General features: G+C 42.1%; 1 long non-coding RNA gene across 1 annotated transcript in view; it reads left to right on the forward strand.

Annotated features, from left to right (window-relative positions):
- The first annotated feature begins 2,668 nt into the window (after positions 1-2,668).
- Positions 2,669-23,972, forward strand: part of LOC118835629 — a 33,693-nt gene continuing 12,389 nt past the window's right edge. The window contains exon 1 of the long non-coding RNA XR_005009511.1: positions 2,669-2,905. This is a non-coding gene — a long non-coding RNA (uncharacterized LOC118835629). The remainder of the gene's footprint in view (positions 2,906-23,972) is intronic.

The raw sequence follows: 23,972 nt of genomic DNA on the forward strand, positions 1-23,972 counted from the left end.
TGGTCAAATCACTTCACCCTGTTTGCCTCTGTTTCCTCATCTGTAAAATGAGCTGGAGGAGGAAATGGCAAACCACTGCAGTATCTTTGCCAAGAAAACCCCAAATGGAGTCACTGAGAGTCTGACAGGACCTAAAAACTACTGAAGGACAAATTGACCTAGGTAAGTCAAACTGGGACTCTTGTTTCCCATGACTTCAGGTTAGGTTTTTCACACTGGCACTACAATGTAAATTTCCTGGTAGTATTGTTTCATTCTTTGTTCTCCTATTTCTGACATTCGGCATGGTGCAGGGCATAGAGTGGGTTTGGTTTCTTATCGATTATTCCCTCCCCCCAATCAAGGAAAGCCTATCCCTTTCCAGACTCCCTCCCCCAACCCTTGACTGAGGCATCTAGGCGATTTAGTGGATTGCACTGGGCCTGGAGTCAGGAAGACCTGAGTTCAAATCCCCGCCCCCCCCCCCCCCCCCCCACACTGGCTGTGTGGCCTTAGGGCAAATCGTTCAATCTCAGTTTACCTCCTCAGGGTTGTCGTGTGAGGATCGAACGGGAGAATATTTGCAAAAGTGTCGGGCATGCAGTAGGTGCTTTATAAATGCCCAATTCTTCCCCCACTGTACTGAAACGTTACAAACGTTACAAAACACCCGTTCAGATCAGTCTTTAAAAGCCAAGTCAGAACTTACAGGATATTTTCATTCTATTTCCTCCTAGCTGAAGACAATCATGACTTGTTTACGATCGGCAGTAAAACCCACTTTTTAGTGTTCACATAAATAACCTATTATCCACCATGTGCTTTTTCCAAAGGCGGAGAAAATCTTTTTCATGATGGTCATGAGCAAAGATCTGTCACTGAAAGCGGATCCAAACCTCTCAAAACGTTATTAATTATCCTGTAAACAGCCTCAAAGAAAATCCAGGTGACTGCAGTTGGGAAAATTAAAAAAAAAAGATAAGATGAGGCCTCTGTGTGTGTCATTGAGCTCGCTACTCTGACAAGGCACAAGGAGACCCTAATTATGCGGCAGCACGACTTGGAGAGCCGGCCGCGGGAGATAATGAGCGCCGCAGCAGGCAGACGCAGCGAGGGGCGGGCGGGAGCGGGGTGGAGGGGACAACTCTGCTCCGCGGGGGGAGGGTCTGCCGGGCCTCCGCTGCGAGATAGGACGTGTCTGGAAAGGGAGCTCTTTCCATAGGGGTTGCTCGACCCCCGCCCCTCCTCCGAGCTTTCTTAGCTTTTGTGCACACCAAGATGTTATTTCCGCCTAACCCAAAGCAGCAGGGCGGCAGGATTATCTGGGGTCCTCTTTAAAAGGAGCCTAAAGCGCCACGGGGATCGGTGGCAGCAAGGATCTGGTCTCTGCTGCGCGCCAGCCTTGGGGCAGCTTTGGGCACCTCGAGGAAGGAGGGAACAGCAGGGGCAAGTCCTACTCCCCTCCACTTCTGCCCACTGGGCTCCCCCAGCTGCTCGTGGGGGATGTGTTTACCAGGGCGCTTCTCCTGCTCAGCGTGCGGGGCTTCAGCAAGAGGGGAAGGAGCACATACATGCCCTCATGTGCCCCCAGCTGGCTGCAGCTGCGGGGTGGAGGGAGGGAGGACATCAGCAATGCCCAAAACTTGCCTTGGCACTTGGTCCCTGCTCTTTCGGACTGGGAGTCTGGGAAAGCATCTCCTGGTTGGGTTGGACCTTTTGAGAAATAGTGAGCAACCCTTCCTCTTCCGCCTGGCTCACCCACATAACCACGAACTTAGATGACAGTTGATTTGCCATAAACTTCCTCAGGCAGTAGCCTTTTTTCGATTTAGGCCTGTGTTTATGCCACATCCCAGCAACCAGTTAGAAGATGCGAAACCCAGTCTGTCTCATGGGGACCTTTCACTGAGTCGACCAAATTGACTGGGTTATTTTGATGTTATGTATAAACGAACAGCGGAAGGAACACTGGCTCTGGACCAGCGTTTGACTCTTGTCTATGCAGTTTATGTGATTTTAGATCAGTCACTTCACATCTGCGCCTCAGTTTCCTCCTCTGCCAAATGAAGGTGCCCTCATTCCTCCGTTCTTTCAGTCACCCAGGCCGACAACCTCCAAACTCTTCACTTTTATTCACTACACATAATCAGACAATTGACCAGCCTGGACACATCTCTGCCATCACATTTCTTACATCTATCCCCTTTTCTCACACAGCCATCTTATTCTTAAATGCCGTAAATTGTAAAATGAGGGATTGGACTAGATGGCCTTGGGGGTCCCTTTTAGCCCTAGATCTATGATTCCCCTCCCCCACTGCCGTTCAGACCCTCATCACCTCTGCCTATTGTTACAGTCTTCTAATTGCCCTTCCTGCAGCCAGCCTCCCCTCCCCCCTCTCCAAATCCACACAGCTGCCACATTGATATTCCCAAAGCACAGGTCTAACTAGGCTACTTTCCCGGTTAAAAAGCTTCAGTGATTTCTTATTGTCTCCAGGATAAAATGTAGTCCTCTGGCTGGCATTTAAAGCCCTTCACAATCTGGCTTCAACTTATCTCTCCAGATTAGTCCTGATGCACTGTATGTCCCAGCTAAACTCTCAGACTTGGAGTTCGAAGTACACATAGTCCATGCACTGAGTCTATCCTCTTTTTTAGATTGTCCCCCAGGCTTGTGTAGCCAGGCCCTGGAGATTGTTTCTGCTGGCAGGAAGAGTCTTCAGCACCCAGTTACCTGGGAGATGTAGGAACTGAGGGTCTAAAAGGGACAGCATTCTCTTTCCCATGACGTGGAGGAGAAGGCTTATGGGGAGTGGAAGGGGCAGAGACATGGGAATGAGCGGAGAGACACTTGGCATGAAACTGAAGACCAATGAGCAACTGAGGAGTGGAGACTGGACGGGGAGACTGATGAGGGGTGAGAGGTAAGGTATAGAGGTGGGGCCTGGGGAGACACACACACACACACACACACACACACACACACACACACACAGATCTAGCTAGAGACACAGAGAGAAGTAAGATAGATTCAATCGCTGGGATCTAGCTGAGGCTTCTGGAGCTATATGAGAAAGAATCTTTTTAAGCTTATGCTTTATGTTCTCAAAGCAGGGTTTAAAAAAAGGCGTGAATACAGTTTCTATTTTTCCCTGACTGGATGAGAGATCAAAATAGCAATGGCTGTCTGGTGGGGGCTGGGTTTCCACGCAGAAGAATTCCAACATGGGGAGAAGCCAAGGGTAATAAGGCAGTGACCGGAAAGTATCAGATAATATAGGTGGGCAGAGACAGGAGTGGTTGGAATAGACTAGAGCTATTGCTGCTCCAGCAGTGTGACCTTGGATAAGTCACTTCTTTATGGGACACAATTTCTTTCACTGTCCCTGATGAAGACATTGGATTAAATAATCTCCAGTCTCTTCCAGATATGACAGTGTGTGAGTCTGATCTCAGCCTCTGAGTCTTCCATCCTCTCCCTCTGCTAGACTCCTAAATCTATTTGTCATCCGGCAGACATTCCACTCTCCCTATTCTCCATCACCCAGGCACTGGCCTCATTTTTCTCCCTTTGAAATCCTGATGCTATAGTTAACCATTTCAACATTACACCGACCTCTACTTTCAAGTCTCTTGTGCCCCTTTTATTCCAAAGGTGTGGCCTAGAGGAGAGGGAGATTTCTACTTCTCCCTCCTGTAGAAGGTTAGTGGTATGCTTGAATTTACTCAATGATTTTTCTTTGTTACAAGGGAGAAGGGAGGGTTTGGAACCTAGTGAAGGGGGAGAGTAAGGTATGTAGGGAAATTATTATGATATAATGAGAGTAACAACCATTTTTAAAGTGAAAGAAGAGTAGGAAGGCCCTCTCCTTCCCCCTTTTTGCTGGCTCCTGGGGGAACCCTCTAGCTAGTCTCTTAAAGGCCTAGTCTGTAGGTCTTGTGTTCCGGATTTCCTTGGGATAAATACAGTGGGGAAACAAAAGAAGTAGAAGGTGGGGATCTGTCTTTGGTAAGCTGACAATTTTGTTAGGAAGATAAAACTGATGTGTGAAGAAACAAGGCAACTAAAAGGTGGTGATTAATCAAGTGCTGATGTGTAGCAGAGTGTGTCAGTGCTATGGGAATTAAGAGACCACAAAAATCGATGTTGTGGTGGCTGGGTACTGAAGGGCACTCTTAGATACTGAATAAAGGAAGAAAAATCCACAAGGTACTTAGGTAGGGTACAAAGATTTGAGGTGTACCTTGCCACTTTCTAAAGGAACTCGGCTAGGTAATTTTGATTCCTTCTTAGATTCCATTTTTTTTTTGGTGGGGAGACAACTAGACAGGAAATGTATGCACATGAACTTTTAAGTTTAATTTGCATTATTAATAGTTTCTTAAGTCTAGACAATCAAAACAATAAAGCCCTTATTTGTGGCATTGCAGATTTCTGAAAACTTAATAGTCTCAAAGTTCATTATAGCTGGCTGCATGCAGCACACCCCTTACTGGAAGGGAGAAAGTGGAGGCCAGGAGGTCAGTTAAAAGGCTGTTACAACAGCCCAAGTGAGTTTGAGTTAGAGTTATGTCAGTGGTAGTGGAAATGAAGGACCAGATATGAGAAATATTGTGGAGGTAGAATCAGTAGCCTTGACAACAGATTAGCCATGGTAAGGAGAAAGCCGCATCAAAGGTGACTCCAAAATGTCCAGTTCGGATAACTGGGAACATGGTGATTCCATCAACAGAAGAATTAGATATGATCCTTGTGTTGGAGGGTGATCCTGTCATGAAAGGTCTGGGAGCACTTTGAGGGATGTTTCACTTCTTTTGGCTTTTTGCCCCCACCCAGATAATCTGAGCATTTCAGTGTCCCTGAGAATGTGGTCACTAATTCCCTTAATAAGCACATAGGCTGATAATGCCCAAAATAGGAAGATGTTTGCAGAAGTTAACAGAAACAAATTATACTTGTATCAGAGCCTGTAGAAACTAACAATAACCACCAAGGAGTGATTCTCCTTCCAAAAGCCTGTGTAGTCTCAGCCATTTTTGGTGCTGCTCCAGATGGCAGCCCCAACTGGTGGGAACTCCAGGATTACTCTTCCATCTTATTGCTTCACCTTTGTGACTCCTCTGGCTGCTTGTTCAGGATTGCATTCAGCCGCTTTCATGAGCATTGCTGGTCATTGCTCCCCATTGTGTTGTCTGTTGCAGTCTTGTATTGATGTGCCTGCCTCTTTCAACCCATATAGTTCTCTCTAGGTCTTAGCGGAGGGCAAAAGTTGATGCTCTCCATTGCTGTTCTTTCTCTCTCTGCGAAGTTCTGCTGCAAATTATATTTCTTGCATTTTTCCTCAGCTTCTAGCAGATGGAGGTCTTTCCTTTTCATAGAGGACCAGCTCTTTGTCTTCAGACTCCCCAGCCCATCTGTGTGACAGCTCAAAAACACAATTCCAAGGTGCTTCTATTTCTAGCTCCTTCTTTTGTACTGTGGATACATGGTCCCAGACTTCACACATAAGCGGCTAGAGGATCCATCTTCTCTTGCACCTTATAAGTGGGTCTTTCTCCCCTATTCCTTATTAGTTCATGGTGACAGCACAGTTTGTATAAGAGATTCAAGATTTCCAAAGATCAAAACAGACTGGAGCCTTTGGGTGAATCTAGTTGGATGAGATTAGGCTTGAAATTAGACTTTTTTACATGGGTTTAAAAAAAAATTTACTTCAAAAGTATAAGATAGTAATTTTTAAAAAAAAAAATCTAGATCTTTAAAGGACCACAAGCCTCAAATAAGTCAACAAGGTTATGTGTCTGGAAATAAACACAATGAGATCTTGGGCTGAATTAAGAGAACATAGCTTCGAGGAATAAGGAAGCCAGAGTCTCTCAGTATCTTGCCTAGGTCAGACCACACCAGAAAATGTCCAGAGGAAGGCAACTAGGATGTTGAAGGACCTTGTATCCATGTCATATGAGGATTGATGATAGAAAGAAACTGGGCCTCTCTAATGGCAAGTAAAGTTGGATTTTTGTTGTCTTTTGTTCTAGAGTGCTTTTCAGCACTAAGGCACTCAAGTGCCTTTGAGTCTTGCGTTTGTTTCAGTCAAAAGTCTTTGATTGAATAGGGAGTCTTTGATGACCTGCTTAAGTGACAGGAAAGCTTAGGGCACATGGGTTTGAGTCACATGGTTGTGATGCCCTCTGATCCTGAAGAAGCGTATATATGCTCTGAGGTTAGCATTTTGTTTTGGGGGCTCATGCACCGGAAGAGTGTTCATGTGATTTGGCCAGATGAGACTCTGGGTAGCCATTAAGGAGCCCCTCAGCTTTGAAAACCCAGATGTTGGTGCTTCTCTCTCAGGTAACTATGTATGTAACATCTTGGTCAGACGGTTAGAAGCCTGTCTGATTTGTCTGATTTGCGTTATTTTGCTCTGTTTATATAATTTCTGCTTGTAATTTCTGTTTGTGTTTTTTCTGAAGTTCAGGGTGCTGACTTTTTCCCCTGAACTAAGTGAATGATATATGTGTATTTAATTAAAGTAAAATTGTTAACGCCTTAAAGTTACTTTCCTTAGAAAAGCAGATCAAAGAACCTGTGGTAGCAGCCCTCTTGTGTGTTGGTGTATTGGTTGTACACAGCTACAGTAGTGGCAAGTAACAATGTTGTTACAGCCTCCTTAGCCTGAAACAGAGAAAATTCAAGACATGACAGCTGTCTTCAAATATATGAAAGAAGGATTAGGTTTATATTGTTTGGCACCAGAGCACAGGACCAAGAACAGTGAGTAGAGATTATAAAGATGCAAGTTTAGGTTTGATGTTAAGGGGAAAAGCCTTAATAATTGGAACTGTACTACAGTAGAATGTGCTGCCTTGGGAGGTAGTGAGTACTCCCCTCCACATGCCATTGGGGTCTTCTGTCGCAGGCTAGATGACCACTTTTTGGACATGTTATAGTGGGGATTTCTTTCATGTGTGGCCTAGACTAGATGGCTACTGAGGTGCTTTCCAAATCTCAAATTCTATGTGTCTGTAAGAAAGTTGTTGAGTTGTTTTTCAGTCATGTCTGACTCTTCATGATTGCACTTGGGGTTTTCTTGCCAAGGATACTGGAGTGGTTTTGTCATTTCATTTTTCCAGCTCATTTTACAGATGAGGAAACTGAGGCAAATAGGGTTAAGTGACTTGCCCAGGGTCACACAGCTAGGAAGTGTCTGAGGCCTGATTTGAACTCAGGAAGATGAGTCTTCCTGACTCCAGGCCCAATGCTCTATCCATCGAGCCACCTAGCTGCCACCAAACTGCCCCCTGTAAGAAAGGCTGCTTTTCAAAACATCTAGAGGAGGACCATATACTCAGGCAACTACTATGTTCTGGGAAGGGAAAGATTTGTAGTCCCTGATACATAGGGAAGTTGGGAGGGGTAGGTTTAGAAGTTTAAGATGATGAGTTCAATTTTATGTAAGTTGAATTGGCACTTGAAAGGGCAGATCTGGACCTTAGAGGGGAGAGAGTAAGATTAGAAATCCCAGTTTTGGAACCCTCTGCATGGGGTAATAATTGAGGCCATAGAAGAGAGAAAGGATGGTAAAGGACAGAGTGCTGGAGGCTTCCTACATTTAGGGGACAGGAGGAGGAAGAGGATTTAGGTAACAGGAAAGATGGAGTCAGAGTGAGGGAAAGATCCTGCAGAGGGTGGAACTTAATGGAGGCGAAGATATCATGAAGGAGGAAAAGTTAGTGGAAAGTGGGAAGTACTTTAGAGAAGTAAGGGAGGGTGAGGATGGAGAAGAGGCCATTGGTGACCTTGGAGAGAGCCTTTCCAGTAGAGTAAGAGAAACAGAAGTCAGGTTTTAGAGGACTGAGTGGGAGGTGAGGAGAAGTGAGTATCATCCTTGGAATTAAGTTGACGGTGAGTGGGAGGAGAAAGACAGAATTATAGCTGTCCACAAAAAGACTACCTAGCCCAGAGTCAGGAATGAAGGATTACTCTAAAAAGTGATAACTTGGCAATGGGAATTCTGTGGACCTAAGTTGAAGTTTCAGAGAGTAATTTCTTTCTTCAGGCAGGTGCAAAACAAATGGATCACCAGGGGTTTGAGGACTTCTCTTTTCACAACTCTCCTTGCAATGCAAAAAAGTCTACACTTGCTTGCTTGGCATTTTAAAACTCTTTGCCACATCAGCATGTCTTCACTCACTTGAACTGATTTCAGAGTCCTGGTTAATAGTGTGTGTGTTTGTGTCTATATGGATGTGTATTTAAATTCACCACTTATACTTCCCACTCCCACAGTACAATCCATAGTGTAGTTGATAGACCCTTGGAGTCAGGAAGACCTGGGATCAAGTCTTGCCTTTGACACATACTAGCTGTTTGACCCTGGGCAAGTAAGTCACTTAACCCCTTCAGTGCCCCAGGCAACTCTCAAAGATTAGAAACTACCGATGAATTGTTGGTCTATATCAGTGGAAGGTTTCTATGCCAGAGTTCCTTAGACTCATACACATAATTCCTACAGTGAGTTTCTAGGCATGGCTGGCTACTTCTGACCCTGCTCTTACCAAGAAAAAGCAACCTATTACGCTACTGGGAAAAGTGCTCAGCACAGTGCCTGACACACGCTTATTGACTGGATGACTATAAGTGACAAAACAGAAGACTACAGAACTGAATTGGTTTTCTTGGAGCGATATAGTAAGCTCATGGTAGTAATGGAATTGGGGCAGTGTTATAAATAGATTTCACCATCTCTCAAAGTTTCTCTAGCCTTTTGACTGAGCTACCATCCATACCAGTTATTTGAAGAAACAATGATAGGTCATGATATTCAGTCTTCAAATTCTTGCCTGCTCTTAGCCTTTATTTTAGGTTCATAAAACCATAGATTTAGAGCTGGATAAGACTATAGGGGTCATCTGATCCATCCCTACCCCCATTTTACAGATAAAGAAACTGAGATTCATAGAGTTTGAGTGACTTGTCCAAGGTCACAGAGTTGGTAAGTGGAGGAGCCAGGAACCAAACCTATGCCCTCTGATTCCAAATCCAGCAAATTTTCCAATGTACCCTGATACTTCTCCTTGACTCACCCTCACAAGCCTAAGAATTAGTGTTGGACTCAGAGCACAGAATACTTGACCCATGAAAACCCTGCCTTTTCACATGAATGCTTTCCCCAGGCCCAATTTTGTGACAATTGGCAACAGCTTCCAGGACTGACCAGCAATGCTGCATATAAAGTCCAATACTTTGCAGTCTTTTACAGAAAATCCAATTTGAATAATCCCCTCCTCATAAGCTCTTTCTGGAACTGGGCTATCCTGCTGATCCTTATGAAAGGGCTGGGAGACTGAAGGATATAGACTTAGGTGAAAGCATTCATTTTGACAGCTTAAAAATTACCCCTGAATCCACATCTTTTCCCTCCTGCCATTCCATAGAGGTTCAGCTAATGGATAGAGCCTTGGGAAAGCTAACTCATCCTGTAAAGATTGACTTTTCTCTGCCTCCTACTCATGCAACAAATTGCTGTACAGACTGTACCAAATAAATTGGCATTAAGAGTTATTAAAGAAAAGTTGACTGTTTAGGAAATATGAATTCAAGGCAGGCTTCAGCTTTCCCCTGAAGGGAAGCTGAGAGAAGTGGTGTAGGGTGAGCCAGTGAGTCATAGGAGAGTTAGGATATTGGTTCACGGAAAATGGTAAAAAGCCAGGTTGAAAAGAGGGCTATACAGGACCCCTACTCCAAACATGTGTGGGCTGTGACACCAAGTTGTGTTTTGTGTGTGTGTGTGTGTGTGTGTGTGTGTTGTGCATGCCCACATGCTCTCGAGAGTGCTCATTTTCCAGATGGATTTATGCCCTCCTCTTCCTGCTAAAAAAAAAATCATCATAGGTTTTGCTTTCAAATGTTAAAGGATCGCCAGTCTTGGAATGGTTGGAGACAATGATGAAATGATACTTGGAATGGCTGGCTCTATTTTTTTTAATATTTTCTTTTTTTTTTTTTTTGGAGGGGGGTAGGCAGGGTAATTGTGGTTAAGTGACTTGCCCAAGGTCACACAGCTAGTAAGTGTGTCAAGTGTCTGAGGCCGGGTTTGAACTCAGGTCCTCTTGACTCCAGGGCCGGTTCTCTACTCACTGTGCCACCTAGCTGCCCCAGCTGGCTCTTTTCTTAATGCCTTTCAATATCTTACCTCAAGACTCACCTGACTTCAAAACTCAGTTCAGGCCTCACCTCCAGAAACTTTTACTTACTAACTGCAAACCACAGGGCTGTCCCTTTACCCTGAACTCAAAGCAATGTTTCTCTGTATTGTAGTTAGTACTTATCAGAGGGATGGATTAGTGGTGGGGAACCATAGATTTAGTGCTATAAGGGACCTTTAAAAGTCATCTAGTCCAGGGCTTCTTAAATTTTTTCCACTGGTGACTCCTTTTCACATTTCTGTTTGTTGGTGTTGCATGGCCTGAGGGCATGTGCAGTGCAAAGTGCACATGCTTTGTGTTCAGAACCAAGGTCTGCTGTGAAGTTGCGCCATGCAACATGGGCAAGCTGCCAGAAACACCATGGATTAATTACACGTTTGATTTTTAATTAATTTTTGGTCTTGGCACATTCAGAAACCTTTACTGTTGCCAAATTTTTCATGACCTCCTAGGAGGTCATGACCCACAGTTTAAGAAGCTCTGCTCCTAGTCCAACACTCTCATTTTATAAATGAGGATACAGAGACCGAAAGAGGCAATATGATATTTCCAGGGTCATAGTAAGAAGAACCTAGCTCTTCTGACTCCAAATTTAACACTTTTTCTGCTGTACCATGCTGCTTAACACTAAAAGGACCAGACAAATCAAATGATGCAAAAACATGCTTGATCCTTCAATATATTCTTAATATCTGGCCCTTCTTAATCCTAGACTGCTTGTTGACTTCTCTTATTTCTTTGCTGTTTATTTAATTCTTATGTTGCTACTTCTTTTTTTTTCCTGTATCCGTATCTTATTTTTCTAATTAGATTTTAAACTCCATGGGAGTAATATAGTGTTAGTTGCACAGTGTGCACTCAAACATTTCTTTAATGGATGAGCGAATGAATGTGGGGGTGTTGTTGAAGAATAGAGTAGGATTGCAATGAGGTAGTAAGACATGTTAGATAAGCTCTCATATTTCCAAAGGATGGGGATCCTTTTTATGGGGTCCAGCAATCCTTTTTATAGGCAAGGAATCTAATGATAATGGTAAGCACTATACAAATGTTAGCTAGTATTATTATGTGCCAGGTACTGTGCTAAGTGCTTTATAATTATTATCTTATCCTCATAACAACCCTGGGAGGTAGGTATCCCCATTTTACAAATGAGTAAACTAAGGCAAACAAAGGTTAAGTGATTTGCCCAGTGTCACACAGCTAATAAGTATCTGAGGCTGGATTTGAACTCAGGTCTTCTTTTTTCCAGTCCCAGTGCTCTGTGACACCTAACTGCCTACAATGAATTAATAATCCTATTTGAATTGTGATGTATGAAAAGTCTAAGACACATAATTTCTGGGCAATTAATAATCAATTTTATTAATTGTGGTTAGTAGATAATTAATAAAATGATGATCATTTGGCTTTCTCTTGTAAACCAAAGATGAATCATGGAGGCTGCTCAATGCTTATGTGCCCTTGGAAGAGTGGATGTTCCCAATAGGCAGAAATCAACTCTGATTGGTTAACAGTTAATGAAAGAATGAATATTATTATGAGAAGTGGACCTGTTCTAATGAGGTACTTAATCATGTCACTCAGGGACAAAGAGAGACTCATCTCAAGGCAGACCACTCCCGGCCCTCTGGCAATCTGTACAAAACATCTATCCTCCACCCAGTTAATGAACAATGAACAATGGTAGGGTAAGAATTCCACCTAGATTAGGTTCTCTTTGTAAGGTCTTTGGGTGGGGTGAGAAGCATGTACCCAGAGTCTTTGGGGAATCTCATCTAACAGCAATGTCCTTCATAAGGATTGAGCTTTGGATGAGGAAATAGCAAGGAAAAAAACCCTGAATCTCCCTAATATTCATTGGTTATTAATAATCATTTCTTTCAAAATCCTTCTCCCCACTGTAGAGATTATGGGTCAGTTTAGAGTTTAATATAAGGAAATTTATCTAAGGTCTGTGGCACAAATACAATAGTGGAGTAATTGGGCCTGTTGATTTAGCTGAAGCCAACTGAGAATAGCTAGAACATGATGGAATAAGAGGAACTTGGTTGAAAACCCCCCTTCCCTGAGTATTTCTGACTGAGAACAGAAGCCATGCGTGTACCATCACCTGGTAGGCAGTGGAGAGTGTGACCTGGGCTTGCCCATGTGATAGCAAGAGAGGAGTTCCTGAACCTCTATTCTTGGCTGCTTTCTTCTGCCTTTGTTTCCTTTTCTGCACACAGGTCAGGGACAAACAATTCTAAGGATGGCCTGGGGAGTGACCTAAAGGTAGAGGCTGAGTTTGAGTTGGGCACTCTCCTCACCAAGGAAAAGGTTTTCTTAACAGCATACTTCTCAAAGTAGAAGATCCTCCATAGAGGCAGGCCCTGAAACCGCTAAAGATGGAGGACCAAAACATAAAGGGCGGGGAGATCTGGACCTTGCCAACCCTCCCTGATTTTGTTTTGTATTTGCTTGGAATGTGTAGGTCTGAGGTGAATAGGGAGCATCTGGTCAGCGATCCCACAAATCGTTTTCATCTTCTGAGCGGAATCTAATGGACTATTTGAATCCTCAGTCTATCGGACTATTTGAATATTTTACGTCCCCTTCTCGGCACTCTCTAGCCTCTGCCGCTCCTTCAGCTTCTTGGCTTCTTCAGCATCTGCTGCTTCAGCTTCTTCTGCTCTGGCTTCTGCTGCTTCTGCTTCCGCTGCTCCTCCTTCTCCAGCTTCTCCTTCTCCTGCTTCGGCCATGTCTGCTCCTCCAAGCTCTGTTCTGTCTTTTTATACAGTCCTTAGCTGTCATCCTATCGACTAGAACGTCATCTGATCAACCAGAATTTAGGCACACGCCATTGGCTCTGGTCTTAGCAACTCCCCTTAGGGTCCTGGGGGCTTCATGCCCATATTGGTTTAGCACCTAGTAATTAGGGGTTTGGGGCCTGCTTAGGAGCGAAGATCTAATCAGACCTCCCTTGTTGGCCCCACTTGAAGCCTGTTCAAATGGGGGGGGAGATCTTCTCACTTACTGATTGCCTTTCCACTCTTCCACCTTTGGTATCCACCTGTCACTCAACTGTCATCTGTGGCTCCAAGAAGCTGTACCATGCTCAGAGGCCATAAGATGGGCTCTACCAAGTTGGGGGTAACCAATAGGCCTCTGACCAGTCGGTAAGTTAGGGGGAAGATTTCCCTCCCTGCCCCCTGGCAGAATGGCTAGAGCAAAACAATTTATTCTAACAGCCATGAAGGTGGCTGAAGCAGGCACTGTGGAGCACTTAGCACTTAGACATTGAAAACGCCAAGGTCATCTATTGTATCCCAGGCCATCGCCAGTTGTCTTGATTTTTATCACACCACTGGACTTGGATGACTCTGGATAAGAGAGTGAGGCTGATGACTTTGCACAACTCTGCCTCATTTAAATCCAGTTCCCATGCAAGACATCACCCCACGATGTTATCAGTCTTTTTCAAAAATGAAGGACAAAAACCAACAACAATTGGTGGACAAATAGATATACTTACGGACCAGTTCCGTGGTTTATCCATCCAACTATCCATCCATGGTCTAGATGACAGACATTCTTCACCCATTTGGTTTTTTTTCTTCTGTTTTCCTGGATAGTTATTAGACTGAATTCTTTCGAGTGATTATAGATTTAATTTAGAAAGCTTTAGCATGTTTGGGGCTTGATGTAATCAACACAATGTCATCGGCAAACAGGAACATGTGGAGGATTTCTCTCTCTTTGGGAATCACTTTTTCATTTGGATTCTGCACTGGACATCCTCCATGAAAATGACAAATCCTCTTGGTGAACATTCCTCTACCTGTTTTATGCCTCACTTGAAATTGACAATTGATGGTCATTGAAGAAAGTTCTCCCTATTGTTATAGCTTTCAAGGAATCTTAAATGATTGTAGCATATGCATGGAGACACCTTGTTGGAGAAGAACCTTTATGGGCACATTTTGCTTTACTGAATCAAATGCTTTTTAATAAATATATTGACATATTTTGTTTTGGCACAATGGACACTTTCTCACAAATAGCCAAACAAACTCCCCAGAAAGCACGTTGCTCTCAAAACGATTAGTGTATCGAATTTTAATTGAAGAATGCTTTCTTTGATTTTGACAGTATGGTACTAATATCGAAAACTTTTTTATAGTCAACAAAAAATAAGCACAGTGAGATTTCTTATTCTTGCTTAAAGATAAAGGTATGCTCTCCTGGGGAGTATCACTGGCAAAAGCCTGCCTTTTCATACATTCATCAAGTTACATCGATACGTGTGTAGATTATTTTCATAAAGAATTTGTAGAGATGATAAAATAAGCATGTGGGTCAATAGTTATCGACATTTGACAGCAATGGGTGGAAGCTGCAGAAAGGCAGGTTGATGCAGAAAAAAGCTTTTTATAATTCAGAGCTATAGTGAGTGCCATAGAGCCATGGACTGTCTGGGGAAGTAGGGGAAGTCTCCAATTAAAAGTTAAATGAACACTAGTCAGGTGTGTTACAGAGGGAGTTCTAGTTCATATACAAGTTGTACTAGAAGCCTTCTTCTTTTGATAGTTCACAATATGGTACAAATGTTTTTTGCATTATATCTATGTTTTCATCTAAGTCTTTGATTTCAATATTGAGCAGAATCAGATCAAAAGCAGAACCCTAAGATAATCAACCAGAGACTTCCCTATAGACTGACATCAATCAATGCTCTGGATATAATTTTACATCCAATTAACTGTACTTCCACCTACTTCATCTCTCAATCTTGTCCATAAGGATTTCATGGGAGACTTTGTTGAATACCTTGATGAAATCCAGATATACTATTTTGTGCTTGTCCTCTGATGTTACAGTCCTCTAATCCAATCAAAGAAGGTAGGAGGCATTGTAGTGTCATGGAGAGTGCTAATTTGGAGTCAGGGGACTAGCGTTGAAATCTTGGCCTTCCCTCTCACTATTTGTGTGACCCTGGGCAATCCTGTTCATGTCTCTGACACTTAGCTTCCTCATCTTTAAAATGTAGGAATTGGGCTAGCTAAACTCTAAGATCCCTACCAGCTCAAAAGCTATGATCCTATGAGATTAAGTTAGTCTGGCATGCAAAGTACATACAAGGTGGCCTTGGAGGGGAAGGCACTAGCAATTGGGTAGATCAAGAGGGGCCTCCTAAGTTTTGGAGGAAGTCAGTGATTCCTAAGAGAAAGTGCAAAATTGACACAGTGCCAAGATACCACCTGTTAGAGAAATTATAGAGGAAATCTGTGCTTCAGATTCTGTTTGGATTAGGTCATACATATGAGGTCAAGGAGTTTCATTTTTGTCTTTGTACCCCCAACAGCCACCTACTACAGTGCCTGGCACATAGTAGGTGCTAAATAAATGCTTTTTGCATTGGTTGCTTCAGTAGGTAGTTTTGGAAGCTCAGTTGATTTCTTAGCCAGCAACCCTTGGGAGCTTCATTCAAAGCTCAGCAACAATTATATTGTTTGTAATAATAATCATGAAGTTAATAGCTAATGTTTATATGGTGCTTACTATGTGCCAGGCCCTATGCTAAGAGCTTTGCATTTATTATCTCATTTAATCCTCATAATAACCCTGGGAGGCAGGTGCCATTATTATCCCTATTTTACAGATAAGGAGACAAAGGCAAACAGAGGTTAAGTGACTTGCAGAGGGTCATACAGCTAGTAAAGTGTCTGAGGCCAGAGTTGATCTCAAGTCTTCCTAACTCGGGGCCCAGTGCTCTCTCCAACTGTACCATCTAGCTGCCATTAAGGTCTTTGTAGCCAATGGTAAGTGATAGTATTTTAAATTTTAAAAAGCACTAAGTACATAAAACTACAGTTATGTGTGGTCATTATGGGATGGATGAGGGCCCAGTCCTGAAAGCATACCAATTGGTCCTACTTAGTTCTAACCTATGTGAAGGTTTGATGAGCCTGCTTCTGGGCCTGGTTAATAGAGGGGCCCTTCATTTCAATGAATACGTGTATAACCTCTGTTTCCTGTTGGTTTACTGCATGGTGATGAAAGCCTTTTAATTGGCTTGCGTACATATAAAAAATTCAGGCCAATGATCCCTTGTTCTCGTCTTTGGCAAATTTTGAGTGAAGTTAAAGAATTTTGGAATTCCAGGTGAGGGAGAAACATCGAGTCCTGTCTCCCCCTTCGCCACCATGGGTCTGTGGACTTATGGTACCTCTATTTTTTTTGTCTCCTATGTTTATTTTTTCCTGATCTTAGGTGAATTAGTATTCAGAGATAGAACAGACAAGGTGATGCTCTCATGAGTTTCTAGAAGTCTGAAGAGCCATCAGAGGGCCAGCAACTGGAGTTGGTAGCACAGTCTACTGGTAACACCAGAAGCTAAGTCTGGTGGATGAATAAGCTATTTGACCCAGCCCAGGAGTAAATGGACCTGGCAGCAAAAATACCATGTCTTATAAGCAAGGAAGCAACTTGCCCATTGGCCAAGTGAACTTAGTAGAGTCTCTGCAAAGGAGGAAAAGGCCTCCCAGGGACAGGGGATACTGTTCAGCCACATGTGTTCCCTGTATGCTTATCAAGTTTGAATCTTCATTCCCCATGGACTTTGTCAATGTGCACCAGAGAGAGTGTGCTGTGTTGGGAGGCACTTTCATTTTGAGCCTACTTTCAAGTCAAGGGATTAAATATGTGCAGAGGGAAGATTTTGCACCCATTTTGGGGGAGGGGGTGTTTTTGTACTTCTGTACTGATTGATATCAACTGGTTGATATTGGTTAACTGGTTAACATCAATGTTGTGGGGAACACACTGGATGGGGGCTCAGGAAGACAGTATTAGAAATTCCAATTCCTAAGGATTATTTCTAGAACTCCAAGGAGAGTAGTCAACTGTTTCTCTGTAACCTGAACTGCCACTACGAGAGGGTTTGGGGAGGTTGTGCTTGGGGTTTGGTCACAGTGGTGTTTCAGTTGTCTAATTAGTAACCAATTCATTGTGCTGTTTTATTTAAGGAGAATAAATGGATGAGGTAAGGTCCTCAGGAAAGAATCAGATGGCAATATAAAATGAGTTGAGATCTTGTCACAAAAAAGGGTCTAAACTAAGAAAGTGGGGCAAACCGGGACAACTAGGTGGAACAATGCATACAGGGCTGGGCCTGGAATGAGTTCAAATCTGGCTTCAGACACTTACTAGCTGTGTGACCCAGGGCAAGTCACTTAACCCTGTTTGCCTTGTTTCCTCATCTGTAAAAATGAACTGGAAAAGAAATGGCAAACCACTCTGGTATCTTTGCCAAGAAAATCCCAGATGGGGCCACGAAGAGTCAGGCATGACTGAAGAATTCCTAAACAACAACAGCAAAAACCAAGAATAAGTCCTACCTGAGGGAGTTATTGGTTTCTTGAAAAATGGTTATGGGGAAGATATGGGAGATCATGTACCTTAAGATGAGAAATTCCCCATGTATTCCCTATGTACAATGTGGTTAATATGGATTACATAAAATCTAGCAATAATATTGATTAAGGACAATTATATTGGTAAAAATGATAATGCAGAGTAATATAAACACGTACTATCTGTGGCGTAGGTGTTGTCTTAGCTTATATGAATGAACTAAGTGGAGTGGTCTTTACGGTTTTAGATTGATGGTGTATTACTCAATAAAATAGAAAGGAGTTTCCCCCAGACTGTTATCGAAATGAATATTTAATGAGAATTTACAAGGTTATCGACTTTGGGGAAAATTTCTAACTAAATTTGAACATGCAAAGTTAACAAAAGTGTCTTCTATAAATTGAGAACATAATTCTTAACCATAATCCTAATGATACAAACACAAAAAATTCATAGTAATAGTGGGGAATTAAGTTATAAATCGATGCCTTTCCTAGAATCCCACGGAGATGGGATCGTCATGGACTACTAGCTTCAAATCCAGGAACAGAGACAGGCAGAGGATTAGTTCTCCCTCTATTCATTTGTATGGTCCATTGATGTCTTCTTTATTTTTCTTCCAAATATTGTTCTCGGTCAACAAGTACCTACTATGTGCCAGGCAGGACAGCTAGGTGGCTCAGTAGATAGAGCTCTGGGCCTGGAGTCAGGAAGACCTGAGTTCAAATCCAGATTCAGACACTTACTAACTATATGACCCTGGGAAAGTCACTTAACTTCTCTTTGCTATAATCCACTGGAGAAGGAAATGGTAAACTACTCCAGTATCTCTGCCAGGAAAGCCCCAAATGGGGTCACAAAGAGTCAGGCAGGACTGAACAACAATGAAAATATGCCAGACACTGTGCTAAGCTCTGGAAATTCCAAGAAAGGTAAAAATAATCCTGCCCTCAAGGTATTTACAATATAATAGGGGAGACAAAATGCAAACTATGTATAAACAATCTATATGTGTATATATGTATATATACATATATGTATGTGTAATCTATATAAGGTATATACATATATGCACATATGATATATCTATATAATATATATATATATATATATACAGAGAGAGAGAGAGAGAGAGAGATTAAAGACAATCTCAGAGGGAAGGCACTAAGATTAAAGAGGACTGGGAAGGCTTCTCACAGAAGATCAGACTTTAGCTAAGAGTTTAAGAAAGCCATGGAAACCCAGGAGGCAGAGATGAGGGAAAGATTTCCAACTATGGGGGAAAGCCAGTGAAAAGGGAAGGAAAGGTATTTGCTTGTAACAGTATTTACAGAACTTAATACAGTGCCAGTAACTCAAGTGGTCTTGACTAAATCTTAATTGGTTCAGATGATGATAAATAATCGATTAAATGATGTTTGTTTTTTTTTTTCACTTTACCTATATAAAAATCTCCATGTTGCATTCCAATGAGAATCTTTCTATAGCTAAAGATTTCCTAGCACCAGGTGATGGTTCACTTATTTCAGTCAATATTCAGTGCTGCCAAGTTTGAGTAAGGTCAAAGTTTCTAGTCAATCCCTTGGAAATTCTTGTAATTTTTTTTACCTTGTAATCTAGACAACAATAATACCTAATATTTACACAGCCCTTTCCACTTGTTATCTCATTTGACCCTCATATCAATGTTGTATGTAGGCTCTGTAAACACACTATCCCTTTTCCACAAGTAAAGAAGCAGAAACCAACAGAGGTCAAATTATTTGCATAAGGTCATGCAACTTGGTAGGAGATCCAAGACTTGAAATTGGGTCTTCTGATTCTCAATCTAGTGATCTTTCTCTGCCAGCCATGATTAATCAATCAGTAAGTAAGCAGTTATTAAGCATCTACTGTGTACCCAGCAGTATGCTAAATGCCAGGGTATACAGAAAAGGGCAAAAAACAGTCCCAGCTCCCAAGGAGCTCAGTCTTTCAGGGAGTCAACATGCTAACAATTATGTATAAACAAGACTTCTACAGCATACATTGGAGATAATCAGCAGAGGGAAAGCATTAGCATTAAGGAGGACCAGGAAAGGTTCCTTGTAAAAGGTGGGATTTTAGCTGGGATTTAAAGGAAACCAAGGGAGTCAAAAGGTAGAGAAAAGGAAGAAGAGCATCCCAGGTATGGGGTCAGCCAGAGAAAATGGCCAAAGCTGGGAGATGGAGTGTTTTGTGCTAGGAACAGCAAAGGGGCCAGTGTCGTTGGATCAAAGAGTATGTGGTGGAAGAGTAAGGTGTAAGAAGGCTGGAAAGGGCCAGGTTATTAAGGGTTGTAAAAGCCAAACATAGGCTTTCACATTTGATCCTGGAGGTGACAGAGAATCACTGGAGTTTTTTGGATGAGAAGTGACATGATCAGAATCATGATTGTTGGTGTTTCAGCTGCATTCGACTCTTTGCCACCCTATTTGGGGTTTTCTTATCAAAGATACTGGAGTGATTTGCCATTTCCTTTTCCAGCTCATTTTATAGATGAGGAAACTGAGGCAGAGTTAAGTGACTTGACCAGGATCACACAGCTAGTAAGCGTCCAAGCCCAGCACTCAATCCATTGCGCCACCTCGCTGCCTAGGCCTGTGCTTAAGGAAGATTATTTTGACAGTAGAGTGAATGATAGATTGGAGCGGGGAAAGACTTGTCTCTGGGAGACCAACCAGCAGGTTATTTTAATAGTCCAGGAAAGAGTTGTTGAGAGCCTGCCCCAGAGTGCTGGCAATTCTAATGAAAGGTTTATGGTTATGTATGTATGCATATTATGCTTCCCCTTTCAAATGGCTAGAAGGGATTCAATCTATAATCCTGCTATTAGGACCTTCTTGCCAGTGATGTCCTTGTCAGCTCTAGGATTCTATGATTTTATGATTCTGTAATGGTGTACTTAAACCATCTGTGCATCTACCGAACACGTCAGCAGGCCACATGCAGAACAGCTGATCAATTCTGGACTTTTCTTTCAACTTTCAGCAGACAGGTGGAGGAAGCGGTGGTAAGGATCACAGCTCTAGAGTGATGTGAAATTGGGCAACCATAGGACAAAGCCGTTCTCTGTGTCTTCTTTGGCGTTCATAGATTTAAAATTAGAAAAGGTTAAGAGTTTAGAAATTGTCTGGTTCAACCTGTCCCTCTATCCTTCCTCTCTGCAATTTGCAGACATTGGGGACTAGAAAGGTAGAGTGATTTGCCTTAATCAGGAATAACGATGATGATGATGATGATGATAACCATGTACTGTAGCTGTAGGAAAGCCTATCTAAACAAAATCAGAGAAGAATTAGGCTTGCTTACATTGCCAGAGATTTTTAAAAAGAAGATAGCTTCAGGGGGAGATGAAAGGATTTAAAAAAATTAAACTCTAATCATGCAATCATGATTAATCCCGATGAGGATGAAAAGGGGAGGGAGCTAAAGAAGATGGCTGAATAAGTAAAAGTAGGAGCAGTGGGAGGGAGTCGGGGCAGATTTCAAGTGGATTTAGGGGGGGAAATTTCCTAACAATTAGAACTACCCTGAAGCAGAAAGGATTACTCAGAGAGATGACGATTTCACCATCATCTTCAAGTGAATGTTTTGGGGGAGTTTCTTCTTCTGTATGGGCGGCACTGGATGATTCTGAGGATGCTCTCTGCTGAGTTCGGAGTTAGAGAAGACGCGTAATAAAGGATGGAAGGAGGGACACATGATGAATTAAAGAGTAGGTGCACAGACCAGTAAGAAAGGCTAAAGGCCATTATGATCCAAGGAATATGAAAAATATACTTCAATAGTTTTTGTAAATCTCTCATTTTATCCTCCCAGAAACCCTGGGAGGTCGGTGCTATTGTTATCTCCACTTTTTTATTGTTTTTTTTCAGTCGTGTCTGACTCTTTGTGACCTCATTTCGGGTTTTTTTGTCAGAGTTACAGAATTGGTTTGGTATTTCCTTCTCCAGCTCATTTTATGGATGAGGAAACTGAGGCAAACAGGGTGAAGTGACTTGCCCAGGGTCACACAGCTAGTAAGTGTCTGAGGCCGGATTTGAACTCAGGAAGATGAGTCTTCTTGACGCCAGGCCCCAGCACTCTCTCCATTGCACCACTTAGTTGTCCTCCATTTTACAGATGAGGAGGTTCACGTAGCTAGTAAGTGTCTGAGGGTTGGATTTTGAACTCAGGATTTCCTGACTCTATCCACTGCACTAGCTGGGTGTGGATCCATATCTTCTTGTCCTGTATGGCTCTTGTCTGCGTGTTTCTGTTTGTTCTCCATTGAGCCTCTATCTAGCAAATTAAAAATCATCTTTGGGTTCTTTTAACAGTCAGTGGTTACCAGTACAGTACTTTGTTATCAGTCCTATTTATTACCTGGCCAATATATCTCCTTTTCCAGTCATTCACGTTCTGGATTTTTTTTCTTTCATACTATAATAATCTGTGGAAAATGTAAAAAATAACAGATATGAATTTGGGTTTTGTTGTTGTTATGAGCAGAGCAAGAAGAAAAACATGGATGGGATGGAACTACTGATTAGGAATTGATGGTATAATGTGAGTAAAGAAGGAAACATGATTCAACTCCTCATCTTTGGCAATAAGAATGAACTTCATATTGGAAAGGGTGAGAAAAAATATGCTAAAAAGAAGTAATTGAAGCCCTAAATAAGGAAGGATCATCTAAATGCTTAAAATAAATTCATCTTTCTAGGTCAAAGAATATGCAGTTTCATTGTTTATAATAATTTATAAATCATGAAAATCGAGAGAGGTACCTGAAACTAAAGGTGAACAAATGATGTTCTATTTTACTAAAAGGCTAATAAGATTTAAGCTGAAAAACCAGTGACTTTGGATAATAGGTTATTAAAGAGATGATGTGTGAGAGCTTAGAGAAAGTAATGATGGGCACTAGGGGCTGGGATGAATTCACTAAGAATGAATGTTGCTAACCTCACCTCAGTTACGATTTTGATAGTCACTGGACTAATACACAAGAAGGGTACTTTGATTCAAGCAATATGTTTGACAGAATTTGTGATAATATCCTTTGGAGGCGGAGAGATGTGGTCTTGATGTTAAGATAGTTGAATTCACATTTGATCAAATAATTGTGCTCAATTAAGGTGGCTCAGTGGCTTAATGTCAAACCTAAGGGAGCTATTTATCGTTGAAAAGGATCTTGTCTTTGTTCAGTGGCTTAGATGAAGATGTAGAAGACATTCTCATCAAATTTGAAAATGTCATAAACTTGGAAGAGTTAGCTAATGTGATAGATTATATTCAAGTATTTCAACATAATAGAAGACAAGATCAAACTTAACAGAGATAAAGGGAAACTCTTACACCCAAGATGTACACTGATGCTTAATCATGGTGTAGCAGCGACTCACTTCTCAAAGACTATGGCATTTGAGTACAAGCATGGGCAGGTCCTATCAGGCTGAAAAGGCTGCAGGGATGGGCCCAACAATGGAATGCATGTCTATCATCAGAAGACCAGCGTAGCTAAGCCCAGAGATGCTGACAGCTAGAAGGCCCAAGGCCAGAAGGCAACTGGGTGATGATGTTTTTTCCCCCCTATCAGCAACTTGTGAAGAATATTAACAAAGCCATTATTAAAGATAATGCAATCTGTGTTTGTGGAGGGAGTATCTACAATGTTGAAATTATGAATCCTTAAAGTACTGAAGTAATCATATGAAAGATTGTGAATTTAAGTTAAAGACATTAAGAACGGGGTGTACAAGAGCAGAATGGGGGAGACCTGGCTTTAGTGTGGAAATTTGTGGTATTTACCTAAGAATTTTAGTTTAGAAGAAACTCATTATGAGCCAAAATGAGACAGCTAATGAAACCTTGCTTCAATGATTGAATGGACTCAAGGTCTCATTGATACCTTTTCCACCAAAGAAGAACACACTCCTGTCATTCCTTCTGTGGAATTCTTCTCCATGTACACCCATAAACCCTCCATAGAGGATCAGCCCAATAGGTTGGATGTTTCTCATCTCAGGCTGTCCATTTGCAGTCCTTTGCTCTTGCATGACCAGCCCATACCCTTTGTTGGTCATACATGCCCTTGATGGTGTCATTTTTGTCATATCTAGTACATCATTTATTAGCATGCCTCACTTCTGACTTCATATCTTTCCGTTGTTCTTTGGGGCACCTACAATTTTTATTGCTTGATCTTCTCCTGATTTGTAGCCATAGACCATAATTAAAAGAATGATGGTTTTAAAAAGCTGGGCTTTGGGGGCTCTTAAAAGCCCTGTGTCATTCTCCTATATGCAGTCTAACCTTCCCTCCTCCTTTTGTTTAATTCTGTATCTAGCTCCTAATCCACATGCTGTGTTTGTCCAAGATAAT

This window comes from Trichosurus vulpecula, chromosome 2, assembly GCF_011100635.1.
Source record: "Trichosurus vulpecula isolate mTriVul1 chromosome 2, mTriVul1.pri, whole genome shotgun sequence".
Classification (NCBI taxonomy): Eukaryota; Metazoa; Chordata; class Mammalia; order Diprotodontia; family Phalangeridae; genus Trichosurus; species Trichosurus vulpecula.